Source organism: Artemia sp. Qi Xiang Cuo, chromosome 1, assembly GCF_049724085.1.
Source record: "Artemia sp. Qi Xiang Cuo chromosome 1, ASM4972408v1, whole genome shotgun sequence".
Taxonomy (NCBI): Eukaryota; Metazoa; Arthropoda; class Branchiopoda; order Anostraca; family Artemiidae; genus Artemia; species Artemia sp. Qi Xiang Cuo.
Window position 1 is genome coordinate 32732035 of NC_142794.1, and position 13521 is coordinate 32745555.

At 33.8% G+C, this 13521-nt stretch overlaps 1 long non-coding RNA gene across 1 annotated transcript in view; it reads left to right on the forward strand.

The window, feature by feature from the left end:
• Nucleotides 1–5043: 5043 nt before the first annotated feature.
• The window catches only part of LOC148956212 (uncharacterized), a 37151-nt gene continuing 28673 nt past the window's right edge, over nucleotides 5044–13521 (forward strand). Inside the window, exons 1-2 of the long non-coding RNA XR_016142229.1 lie at nucleotides 5044–5117; nucleotides 12433–12610. This is a non-coding gene — a long non-coding RNA (uncharacterized LOC148956212). The remainder of the gene's footprint in view (nucleotides 5118–12432; nucleotides 12611–13521) is intronic.

Consider the following 13521-nt stretch of genomic DNA (forward strand, 5'->3'; position numbering starts at 1 on the left):
ATAAGGTTAGCTTCTTTACCATCTTGTGAATACCATGTTATCTTATGGGCAATTTTATGACCAAATATTGTATTGGTTATAACTAGTATTCGATCCCTAATGCCATACCAGCAGCGCTAGCGATACCACTAGAATATAGTAATGCAATCGATTGGGTAGAAGGCTACACAGTTTCTTCCCGTACTGATATTATAACCAATGGGGGTTCGAAAAGTGTACCACCTTTGGAGGAGCTAAGGGCCAAACGATCAGGCCCAAGGTGCCACGATCTGTGTTACCACTAATATCTTTCTAACTATCTTTTTAGAAAGGAAACCGACCCTCTGTCCATATTGTAATAACGATACTTCTCAAGAACTTTTTGAAAAATCTCGTACAGTTGTAGAATATAACTCACTTTTATTCTCCAAATATCAACTCCGACAAAACATGAAGTCTAAACAAAATGCTAAGCGTAGACTCTGAAGTCTATATACGAACTAACTAGCAATTCACTGTTGTCACACAAGGAAAACTGGGATTGAGATGAAGCCCAGAATGACACTGGCCAATTTAATAAAGGAAAATGAGAATTAACTGGCTGTTTTGAATAGCATTATCTTTTAACGACCGAGATCAGCTGGCCAAAAATGAATTTAAACATAACCTTTAATTATTGTGCAATGACCCCTTTAGCAACAAGAATTTAGCTTGTCCCTTGAAATTAATAACTAAAAAAACTTTTTCCACAAAATAAGTTTTTCAAAAATAAGTAAACAGCTCCATTAAACCAAAAAATTAACAAAAATAGAACCAAATAATCTATCAAGCATACAACTACCACAAATCAGTATCAATAAGTAAATGAAACCCAAAACAAACAGAAATTAAAATAAATAACTGAGTCAAACTCAAAACGAGTAGAAATTAATATGAGTAGAGTTCTAGATCCCATGCTTTCTAAAAGCCAGAATATAATTTATACTTTACTGAAAAATTCTTTGAATGTTTGCACTTTCATAACTTTAAGAAATAAAAAATTAATTAAGATTTTAAGGAAGAGATATCAGCAAGTGCATATTAAACTGACAATTAATATTTTTGTAGTAAATTAATTTGAATTTATTTCAGTAAAGTACAAATCATATTCTGGCTTTTAAAAAGCATGGGTTTAGAACCCTGTTCATATTAATTTCTGCTTGTTTTGAGTTTGACTTTGTTATTTATTTTAATTTCTGTTTGTTTTGGGTTTGATTTATTTATTGATACTTATTTGTGGTAGTTGTATGCTTGGTAGATTATTTGATTCTGTTTTTGTTCATTTCTGGTTTAATGGAGTTCTTTACTATTTTTGAAAAGTTTGTTTTGTGGAAAAAAGTTTTTTAATTAATTATACCAAAGATCACGTGAGCAATATGCCCACTTGAAATTTTGGCATTGCTAGGGAAAAATTCCTAGAATCCTTATCGCAGAATTTGAGATAAGAATGTGCACTTGAAATTATGTCCTATGTGTGCTTGGAGTTTTAGCATTCTTTCATTCAGAATAATTGTTTCAAAGAAAATGTTATGGCTCCTTTTGAAAGCAGAGAGAGGATGAGAGGGATTGCTAACTCAAATAGGACTGCACTGATATAGTATAGGGCTGTATTGGGAATACGGGATAGGTCTGTATTGTGAAGTAGAGAGGCCATACTACTTACAGTTTAGTTAGAACGACATAATTCTTTTTTTACTTTGTAGTGCATTTTTAGATACTTCACTCTACGTGTTTAGAGGACTAGTTTATTAGAGGACGTGTTTATACTCTACTCTACGCATTTAGAGGAATCTACAGATAGTTGGGTATTTTTTATTTTTTAGTGCATTTAGAGATACTCTGCGCGTTTAGAGGACTCTACAGATTAAATGGAACAAAATAAATTATTGTTTAATTTTTAGTGCATTTAGAAATGCTCTATTCTAAGTGTTTAGAGGACTCTACTGTTTAGTTAGAACGACACAAATTATTTTTTACTATTTTTTTGCATTTAGGGATACTCCACTCTACGCATTTAGGGGACTCTACAGTTTAGTTGGAACGCGATAAATTGTTTTTACTTTTTAGTAAATTTACAGATACTCTACGCGTCAAGACGACTCTACAGTTTCGTTGGAACGAAATAAATTATGTTTTACTTTTTAGTGAATTTAGAGATACTCTACTCTAAGCATTTAGAGCACTCTACAGTTTAAATAGAACGACACAAATTATTTTTTAATTTTTAGTGCATTTAGAGATACTCTACTCTATGCATTTAGAGGACTCTATAGTTTAGTTGGAAAGGCATAAATCATTTTTTATCTTTAAGTGCATTTACAGATACTCTACTCTACGCTTTTAGAAAACTTTACAGTTTAGTTGGAACGATATAAATTATTTCTTACATTTTTTATGGATTTAGAGATACTCTGCTCTAGGCGTTTACAGGACTGTATAATTTAGTTGGATCAACATAAATTATTTTTACTTTTTGTACATTTAGAGATACTCAACTTTACGCTTTTAGAGGATACTACAGTTTAGTTGGAACGACATAAATGATTTTTTACTTTTTAGTACATTTAGAGATACTCTACTAAATGCATTTAGAACAATCTAAAGTTTAGTTGGAACGGCATAAATTATTTTTCACTTATTTGTGTATTTAGAGATGCTCTACTCTAAGCATTTAGAGGACTCTACAGTTTAGTTGGAACGACAAATATTGTTTTTTTATTTTTTGTGCATTTAGGGTTACTGTACTCTACGAGTTTAGAGGACTCTACAGTTTAATTGGAATGACATAATTTATTTTTTACTTTTTGTGCAGTTAGATATACTCTATTTTATGCAACTAGAACACTCTACAGTCTATTTGATACGAAATAAATTATTTTTCGTGGATTTTCTTAGTGTAACTTTTTAGTGGATATAAAGATAATCTACTCTAGGCGTTTAGAGGACTCTATAGTTTAATTATTTTTTTGCATGTAGAGATACTCTACTTTACGCATTAAGAGGACACTGCAGTTTAGTTGGAACGACATAAATTATTTTTTACTTTTTAGTGCATTTAGAGATAATCCACTCTACGTGTTTAGAGGACTCTAAAGTTTATTTGGATTGACATACATTATTTTTACTTTTTTGTGCATTTAAAGATACTCTATTCTACGCATTTAGAGGACTCTAAAATTTAGTTGGAATGAAATAAAGTATTTTTACTTTTTAGTGCATTTAGAGATACTCTATTCTATGCGATTAGAGGAGTCTACAGTTTAGTTGGAACGACTATTTTTACTTTTTAGTCCATTTAGAGATACTCTACTCTACGCATTTAGAACACTCTACAGTTTAGCTGGAACGATATAAATTATTTTTAATTTTACTGCATTTAGATATCCTATTAGAGATACTGCATTTAGATATCGTATGCAATTAGAGAACTCTAAAGTTTAGTTTGAACGACATAAATTATTTCTACTTGCAGTGTACTCTTAATGCGTAAAGTAGAGTCTCTCTACGTGCACAAAAAGGTAACTAAACTGTAGGCGTGAGTCCTCTAAACGCCTAGAGTAGAGTATCTCTAAATCCACTAAAAAGTTAAAGATAATTTATGTCGTATCAACTAAACTTTAGAGTGTTCTAATTGCATAGAATAGAGTATATCTAAATACACAAAAATTAAAAAATAAATTATGTCTTTCCAATTAAACTGTAGAATCCTCAAAACGCGTAGAGTACAGTATCTCTATATACACTAAAAATTACAAAATAATTTATGTCGTTCAAACTAAAATGTAGTGTCCTCAAAATGCTTGGAGTAGAATATCTCTAAATCACAGTTTATATAATTAGCAGTACGATCTTTCCCTGTTTCACCCATTATAAAATTCCGGACCGAGGTAAGAGTGCTCCAGAGAACCTATAAACATAAGTGGTATTAGATCTTTTCACGGGTAGACAAAGAATAATCACCTACGGAACAAGTACTGACAAAACCACTTGGCCGGCTCAACCAATAAGTGGACAATAAGTGCACAAATAAGTGGGAGGAGCTTTTTGTTCGCACCGAGAATGAAGAGCCAGAAATCATCTGCGGTAAACTTACTGGATAATTATATAAACTGTGCTCTAAATGCACAAAAAAATAAAAATAATTTATTACGACCCAACTAAACCGTAGAGTGTTCTAAATGCGTAGAGTAGAGTATCTCTAAATGTACTAAAAAGTTAAGAATAATTTATGTCGTTCCAATTAAACTGTAGAGTTCTCTAATTGCATAGAATAGAGTATCTCTAAATCCACAAAAAAGTAAAAAATAATTTATTTCGTTCCGACAAAACTTCAGAGTCCTCTAAATGCGTAAGGAAGAGTATATCTAAATGTACTAAAAATTAAAAAATAATGTATGCCGTTCCAACTAAACTGTAGAGTCCTCTAAATGCGTAGAGTCGAGTAACTCTAAACACACAAAAAAAGTAAAAAATACCTTATTTCATTCCATCTAAACTGCAGTCCTCTAAATGCGTAGAGTGGATTATCTCTAAATTCACTAGTAAGTAAAAATAATTTGTGTCGTTCCAACTAAACTCCAGTGTCCTCTTAATGCGTAGAGTAGAGTGTCTCTACAGGCACAAAAAAGTAACTAAACTGTAGAGTCCTCTAAACGCCTAGAGTAAAGTATCTCTAACTGCACTTAGTTACAAAATTAAATACATTTCAAGCTTCTAGCTGCTTTATTTTGTCATGTTTGACAAAGTTGATCAACGAATTTTCTTGTCGGAATCGCAGCTGGCTCCAGTAAATCTGCGCTCTGAATTCGCAAATGGCCTGAGCACCTCCAAAAACTTAATTAAAAATAAAAAAAGTTCTTACTGAAAATTCTACAAAATCCTAAGAGCCATCCCCCGATTTTCTCCCGAATCCTGACAGACATCTCCCGATTTTCTCCCGAAAATCGTCGAGATTTTACAGATTTTTTGAAAACAAAAGTGGAAACACTGGCGGCAACCCTGCCTGTATGGAATTAATTCAATAGAAAAATACAATAATTCCTAGTAAAGGTTAAACATTTAATCCTGGAAGTTTGACTTGCTTGCCCGCCTTAGTTAAGGTACCTAGTTATATTTAATCTAGCTCTTGATAAACGTAAATTTCTGAAGATATATTTTAAACACTGCCCAAGGTAAAATTCTACTTTAGGCTAGCCTAGTTACTTTTGGCTATTTAAAGGGATGACTTAAATGAAAATAGGATTTGGGAATATATTTTAATGAACAATGTTAAAAGCTAAAGTTGTGTAAGGTAAGCAGTGATTTATAATTATGATAGTAATATAGGATGAAATGTGAGCTAAAACAACTAGTAATGCCCAGTAATTTACCATTATATAGAGGGGGAGGACTGAGGAGTGGAGCTAGGTAGCCTACTTCAAAGTACCTTCCCAGGACATACCTTGGTAAAGTTTAACCAAATCATATTATTGAGTTAGGAATAAAGTGAATACACCATTTAATGCCTTTTTTTATGATGATTACAAATATAATAATCATTTCTATCGGAAATGAATTTCAGCCCCCCCCTAAATATGCCAATTCAGGGTATATATTTCTACACTAGGGGGGTTGGAGGCAAATTTTATTTCTGATGTAAATGGGAGGTAAGCTTAAACTTTACCCCCCCCCCCCTAATGTAGAAATATATACCCTGAATTGGCATATAGAGGGGGGGGGGGGCTAAAATTCATTTCCAATAGAAATGATTACTATATTTGTAATCAGCATAAAAAAAGGCATAAAGTGGTATATTCACTTTATGCGTAAGTCAATAATATGATTTGGTAGAACTTTACCCATACCTTAGCATGTAGATCCATCCCTGAAAGCTTCATTTTCCTAACCCCAATCCCTTTCCAAGATAGCCAAAAGTAAATAAAGTAGAATTTTACCAATTTTTCAAAGCAGTCCTAGCATCCTTATTTCAGCAAAGTTCAACCAGGACTGATGAAAAGTCCTGGTTGCTTTTCATCAGTCCTGGTTGAACTCAAATAACATTTTTTGAGACCAATTGAATCCATCAATTAAATGTTCCTTTCTCTGAAGTTGCAGTGAAACATTAAAACAACTGTCTTTCAAAGAAAAAATTGTATTTATGTACATTAATTTAAAATAAGGGTTGGATTAAATTTTAAACAATGTAAAAGGATTCCTTTGTCAAAAATAGTTTTAAAGCCACTGGCCAAGTATTTCATTTGTATTATGTTTTTACTTTGCATTATTTTTCCTTGTAAGACATGATTTTCCCAAATAATAATGCTCATTACAGTAGTAATAATGAGGAAGGGAATATGCCTATTCACTTCAGTTGGTGTCTCTGGATTAAGTTTGGTGTTTATTTGAGCTGGCAAATAAATGTGGTGTTATCCCTTCTAGCTCATGGTTTGGAGGATTTTTGAGATGAATGGTTGGATTTTGGATTTTGATTGTGTTTTGTACTTAGTACATTAGTAGATTGGGTCTGGTAGAGTACATGCAATGCTTTATACTCTTGGACAGGAAAGGGGATTGAGGAAAAGCCAAGCCATACCTATAGTTGCACTTTTTGTTTCTTCATTGTCCGCCGTCCCTGTAATTTATGCTCATTTTAGGTTTCATTTCTTCAGTCATAGTAATTTTTGCTTGTATTGTGCTTGACATCTTATATTACCTAGTTTCTACTTGCTTTAAATTTTAAATGTGTTCTTCACATTTCATGAAAAAAACTTTTTGTTTTTAATTTGATAATAACCTATGTGAAGTAGTTCAAATTGATCAAATAAATGGATAAAAATTTATATTTATTAGGACCAATGGGGAAGGAAGAACTTCAAACCCTTTTTATGCCCTTCAATGAGACAATAAAGTTATTTACAAGTTCTATAAAATATTGTATATCTTATTGCCTTTCTATTAAATTACAGCTTCATTGTATATTTAAGCTTATTTGTTAAGTTATAAAGGAACCTATTTATTAAAAACAAAATAAGTTGTTGGTTTAACAGGAAGTTTTAATTTTACTGTCAAGTTTTATCTATAACATTTGGTATTATTTTTTTAATGATAATTTTAACATTTTTAGTTGTTTATCTCTTTAGAATTTACTTTTAGGTTTTATTTTTAGCTCATACGGATACAATTTTTAGGATTCCTTGAAATTTTGCGGGATTGTATTTAAAGGTAAAAAATGTCAGTACCACCAAATACATTTTAAATGCTCAGTTAAACTCAAGTTGAAATTCGATATTAAAAGAAGGCAAAAAAAGTGAATGCAGCATTGGAAATCAGAACTACTCACTACAGAAAGATTAGAATAGTTTTCTTGGTCTAAGATTATTTTCACTACATTGTATTTGCATTATTCATTCTAACCTTTGTCCCAGGTCAGGTTATATGATTACGTTCCAATATCAACCACATCACTGTTTTTCTTTCTATATAGATACACTGAGGATGTTGATTAATCAATGTCTTCCTGATTATGAAACCAGTTGAACCTACTTGTACTTGCAGTAGAACTAGGTTTTTTCCGCCTTACCTCACATCTGAACTTTACATTTTTCCCAAGAATTTTAACAGAAGCCTTAGAATGACCATAATCAAAAGTAGCACACTACTCTTATCATTTTTGCACCAAGTGGGTACTTAGTTGTTTTTTTGCAGTGTTTCAGGATGTATCTAGTGCTTGTACTGAATCAAGACGTAGGTCGTTTTTCCACCAAGCCTTAGCTTGCTTTTGCACCAAGTTTCTGACATTCGGTAACTTGGATTTAGCTCGTTTTTGCACCGGGTCAAGGCTTCACTCGTTTTGCACCAAGTCCAGACCTTTGTTTTTGCGTGGAGTCTGTACCGAGTCAACTTGGATTTAGGTGGTGTTTTCAGTGAATAAGGACTTCACTCATTTTTGCATTTCGTCACTGATGTTCTGAAGCTTGTATTGGATGGTTTTTACATTGATTCAGGGATTGACTAGTTTCCACAGCCATCCTAGCCGAGTGGATTGGTGCACTGGATTTAGGATCCTTTGTCTGAGAGGGCGAGGACTGGAATCCTAGAATACCCAATTATTTAGTTTGGGACAAGGGTCAGTGGCATGACTCTGTAAGCTCAGCCACAGTCAACCCAGCTCTAAACGGGTACCTGGAGAAATCTGGGGAAGGTAAACAGGAGGGGTTTGCGAAAGCACAGGATGGCTGGACCCCATCCCCCTATTGCACTTCCTGGCTGAAGGGCCTTGAGACGGAGATCAGCACTGCCGATTCGGACCTTAAGGGTCTAGTGGCACAGCCTTTACCTTCACCTTGACTAGTTTTTGCTTGAGTTGCAGAATTCACTCACTTGTGCACCAACTGTGGAATTATATTAGTGTTGCACCATGTCAGAGCTTAGTTCATTTTTACACTGAATCAGGACCTGGCTTGTTTTTGCAGTGAACCACGACTAAGCTAGCTTTTGCACTGGGTTTGGACTTAGATCCTTTTTGCACTGAGCCTGGGCTCATTTATCTTTTGCACTTGAGTCAAGAATTTGTTCGAGTTTGTACCAAGTCACCACTTAGCTCGTTTTCGCACCATGTTGGTCTGCTTTGACGTAGTTGGTCGTTTTCCGCTAAGTAAGGACTATTCTCGTTTTGTAACGTGGCAGGCTTATTCTGCAGCCAGGACCTTGGTCAATTTCAACCGTGTCAGGACTTAGCTCGTTTTAGCACTGTGTCTGCATTTTGCTCATATTTTCGTCAAGTCACTGGAATCCCCAAGCTGGGACTTTCTTTGTTTCTCCTAACTTAGCTCATTTTTGCACCGAGTCCATCTGCAGATAGGACGTAGACCATTGTTAATTCGAGTCAGGACTTCACGTCGCGTCGCGGGCTTTTTTCACGTCGTGTCACTAAAGCTCCACACGCTGGACTTGGGTCATTTTACACCGTGTCGAGACGTAGCTTGCACTAAGTTAGCTTGCGATTTTGTTCAAAATTGGCTATTGCATCGAATCAGGCTTTGTTCATATTTTCATAGCTTCATCAATGTTCCACAACTTGGACCTAGCTTGGTTTTACACTGAGGCTGGACTTGGGTCTATTCTTGCACTGAGTCAAGAGCTAGTTCAGTTTGGCGTCGAGGAAGTACACAGTTTGAATTTGCTCCATTTTGCTATGAGTCATGATTTATTCTATTTTTACACCTAGTAAGGTGTTACTTCATTTTTTGTTATTAATTCCTCAGCTCACCAATTTGTACTTTTTTTGTTGTACCTTTGTCATTTCTATTTTTGTCACATAATTTTTTTAAATTCTGAGCCATTTTTCGATCAGTTGCGAATATTCAATTACTTCCAAATTTTATCAGTATATGCACATTGCAACTATACAATATAAAATTCCCTCTTCTCGTATACTTCCCCTTGTGTAAATAAAACAACATAAATTCGTGATTGGGTAAAGCAAAAAGTGCAAAACAAACACTAATATACAAGATTTGACAGCGCTGCGGCAAGAAAACTTGCCTGTGGCAACTTAGGTTTAAATCTTAGATAAGCAGATTTTTGTCTTAGAGGAGACTCAAGAAGACTAAAGACTTTAGTCTTGTAGAATACTAAAAAGTCGAAAATAATCAATCTAATTTAAAAACTCGTTTTTAAAGTGGACTAAAAAGTAGAAAACTATTTTCGAAGGATACTAAATAAGACTTAAGGAAGACTAAAGACTTTTTAGTCTTGTAGAACACTAAAAAGCAAAAATTATCAATACAGTTTTTTTTTAAGAAAAAAAAATTCTTTTCATAATGGACTAAAAGGTAGAAAATATTTTGGTATAAATTTAGGACCAGTCCTGGTTATAAGGAGACATGTTAAGAAATCAATTCTTGCTTCATAATATTCATAATAATCCTAGTTAACATATTTTCCAGTGGGAGAACCTTTTTAATTACTATTATCAATGTTTTTTCATTTTTTTTATCACATTTTTAAATATTTATGTCATTTCTCAAAGTTTTGAAAATTGTTTTGAAACAAACATACAATAGCCATGTAGCTAATCTAAACTAACCTAGATTTATGAATACTAAACTATATGTGTATGTTGGATAGATGGTAAAGATGGTGTTTAAATTTCCTAGATGGAATATTTGAAAATGGAAAATGCAGTAAAATCTTTTTATTTTTCTCAATTTTGTTAAAAAAATTGTACAACAGTGAAAGAAGTAAGGATAAGGGTGTTCTTCCTGGAAAACATATTAACTAGGATTATTATGCATATTATGAAGTAAGAATTGTTTTCTTAACATGTCTCCTTATGACCAGGACTGATCCTAAATTTATACCAATATTTTTTTTTCTAAAGAATTATAAATATAAGTGAAAACGAGGTACGGAAAAATGATCGAGTTTACATAACATGATCTTGTTTTCCTCGACTCACTGTCTTTTCTCATTTACACCAAAGACCAGTTTGATAACTATGTTATGTAAAGCCCACTCCGGTTTGTGCCTCTCGTATCTCATTTATATTCATAGACTTGCTAAAAAAAAAAAAAAAAAAAAATTCCATTTTGAAAACAAGTTAAGACAATTTGGTACTTGTGTCTTATATCCACCACACTCGAGAAGTGAAGTTAGGATAATCATAATGAAATATACGAAAATATGATAAGAATATAATAATTTAGTAACAAAATTATGGAAACTATGACAAAGAATTATGGAATTGGGACCGCCCAGACCTAATTATATTAAATACGATCTAAACTAACCTAACCAAAAGACCAACTTAAATATTTAATAAAAATATAGCTACAATGTAGTTTCCCACCGAGCCGAAACTAATATTGTCTGGTATAAAGACTGTGAAAACCGGTTATTGGCTCATGTTCGCGATACAAAATCTCGAGAGAACTTGAGTGTGGTGGCTTTATGACACAAGTACCGAAACTTTTTGTTTAATAATTATTAGTTTGCTGCCTGGATTTGTTTTTGTGCTTAGATTGAGAATCCTAGCACGATGCTGGTTTAAAAAAAAAGGAGAAAATACCTTCCACTTTACTAAAAAGGCAATATTGGGGGAGGGGTGAATGATTGCCTTTGACCTAAAAAAACGTTCTAGAGCTTGCAATTTCTGATTGAATGACCTCCTTCCCGTTCCAAGATCGTTCGTTCTAATTGCTCGATTCGTTTTATGCATAGACTCCGAATATTATTTTTTTTAAATACTCCTTAAGGCTAAGGATGCAAGAACAGCATACCTTTAAAAGGTGGTGATAGAGAACATGTGAGGATATTTAAGGAATCTATAAAAAAAAAGGTATATTTGATGGTCATATACCTGAATATCGTCTAAACCATCCCCCAAGGATGAGCTGGTGGAGATTCCTTTGGGCTAAGGATGCAAGGACAGCATACCTTTAAAAGATGGCGATCGAAAATATGTAAGGATATTTGGGAAATCTATGCAAAAAGGATATTTTTTATGGTCATATTCCTGAACTTTCGTCTAAGTATCCCCTAAGATCCTTTCTAGTATATTTTTATTTTATTTGTTTTTCGTTTACCGACTGAGAAATTTCTCGAAACATCACTTGAAAAGGGAGGGGCAGACTTGATCCTTCTATTTTATTACCTTTTTCTGTGCTACTTTTTATAATTTTGATTGCCAGTTTCTCTCATAAAACGAGAATTTACTAAAACCACATCCAGTTTATACTGTCTTTTTTATTGCAGTCAATCCGTCCGTTCTGGTTCATTCCTAAGCGATGTTCTGATAAGCAAATATTTTACCTTATAGTTTTAGGGCTGCTATTCCTCGGCCAAGGTAAGAAGTCGCCCAACCTCAACTGTGTGTCAGAATAAGAATAGAATTCTTACTTGGAAAATCCAGAAAACCTAAAGATTTTAGCAAGAACTGCATTCCGTTGCACGTTTTTTTGGGACTAGTAACTAAATTCTAAAGCACGAACCCTAGTTTAGAGATTTAACCGTAAATAGCGAAGGATTTATGTTCCAACTGTTAGATTGGATCTCGGATTTTCGAAAAGTGATTAACTTTACTTTGAAGTTTTCAATAATCATCCGCAAACACTTCTGGGAGGGGGATCACCAGATCCAGATCTGGTATTTTTGTGAAAAAGTATGCTAGATCTGGTGAGAGGATTAATTATGTTATTTCAGTGTGAATTAATGTTGAAATTGAAAATAATCTTGAAGTAGCGGTTTATGCAGGGGGTACCTGATCCTTTATAGGTGTCCGTCTGCCCAACAGACGTTCTAAATAAATCCAGTAAGATCCATTGTCAGGACCCTTGAAAGACGATAAATTCAGCCCTCAGTAAGTTACCCCCTTCATTGGTCGACCGTGTGCACATACCTTTTTGCGTGCCATAATTTAAAGGTGTTTATTTTTAGTTGCTCCGGCTCCGCCCCTTTCTTCATCTAGTTTTTGAAACATTTTCTCAAGACAGTCATCTTTGAGATTGCAATTGTTCTGAAGCGCGACGGAAGTTTGTCCTCATGTAGATGAAAACATTAGGATTTGTATCAAAGGATTTATACCTTATGACGGGTAAATTAGTAGCCCTTTCAGGTAAACTGATTGTTTAATTTTGTCCTATTTCTATTATTTACCCTAGGGGCTACTCGCTTTCCCCCTTCTGGTAAAACCACTTGCTCTAACAGGTGTGGCCACGCTATATCTTTTGCCGTCTCTCATGGCACGGTACATTTTTTGCCATTTGATGTGAAAGATGTTTCGAAAGTTGGCAACCCCTCGAATTTGTCTTTTCCTGTTTGTAGCGTTTCGTTTTACATTGAGGCTGATTAAAAAAGGAAATCCATTTACCCGTTTATAATTGCTGTTTTTGCTCAATTAAGTTGCTGTTTTGTCTGGAAGTTCTTTTTCTTCTTAAAAGTGAATTAAGTCTGTCCAACAGGATCTCGGTGAGATGATATGATCATGTCTGATGCTCCTTTAAAACATAATTTAGTCTAGAACGGAATATCTGTATTTTTATGTAGTTTTTTTTTTCGAATTCCTCCCAAAGTTTTCTTAATGCACAGGATTCATGAACCAAGAACTGGAAATCTCCCATACCCTTCCTTCTCCAGTGGACAAGAAAAGCTGGTAAATATATACCAAATCATATTATTGAGTTAGGAATAAAGTGAATACACCATTCGATGCCTTTTTTTATGCTGATTACGAATATAATAATCATTTTCAGTCCCCTAACCTAACCCCCACCCCCATATGTGCAAATATATATCCTGAATTGACATATATATAGGGGGGGGGGGGTAAAATATCCGATAGAAATGGTTGTTATATTCGTAATCAGCTTAAAAAAAGTCATCGAATGGTGTATTCACTTTATTCCTAACTCAATAATATGATTTGGTATATATTTACCGAAAAGCTTTCTTGTGAAAGTTAAAATCAAGAGTTAAAATTATTTAAAGAGGAAATTTGCATGCTTATTCAACAAAAACAAGCTAAAA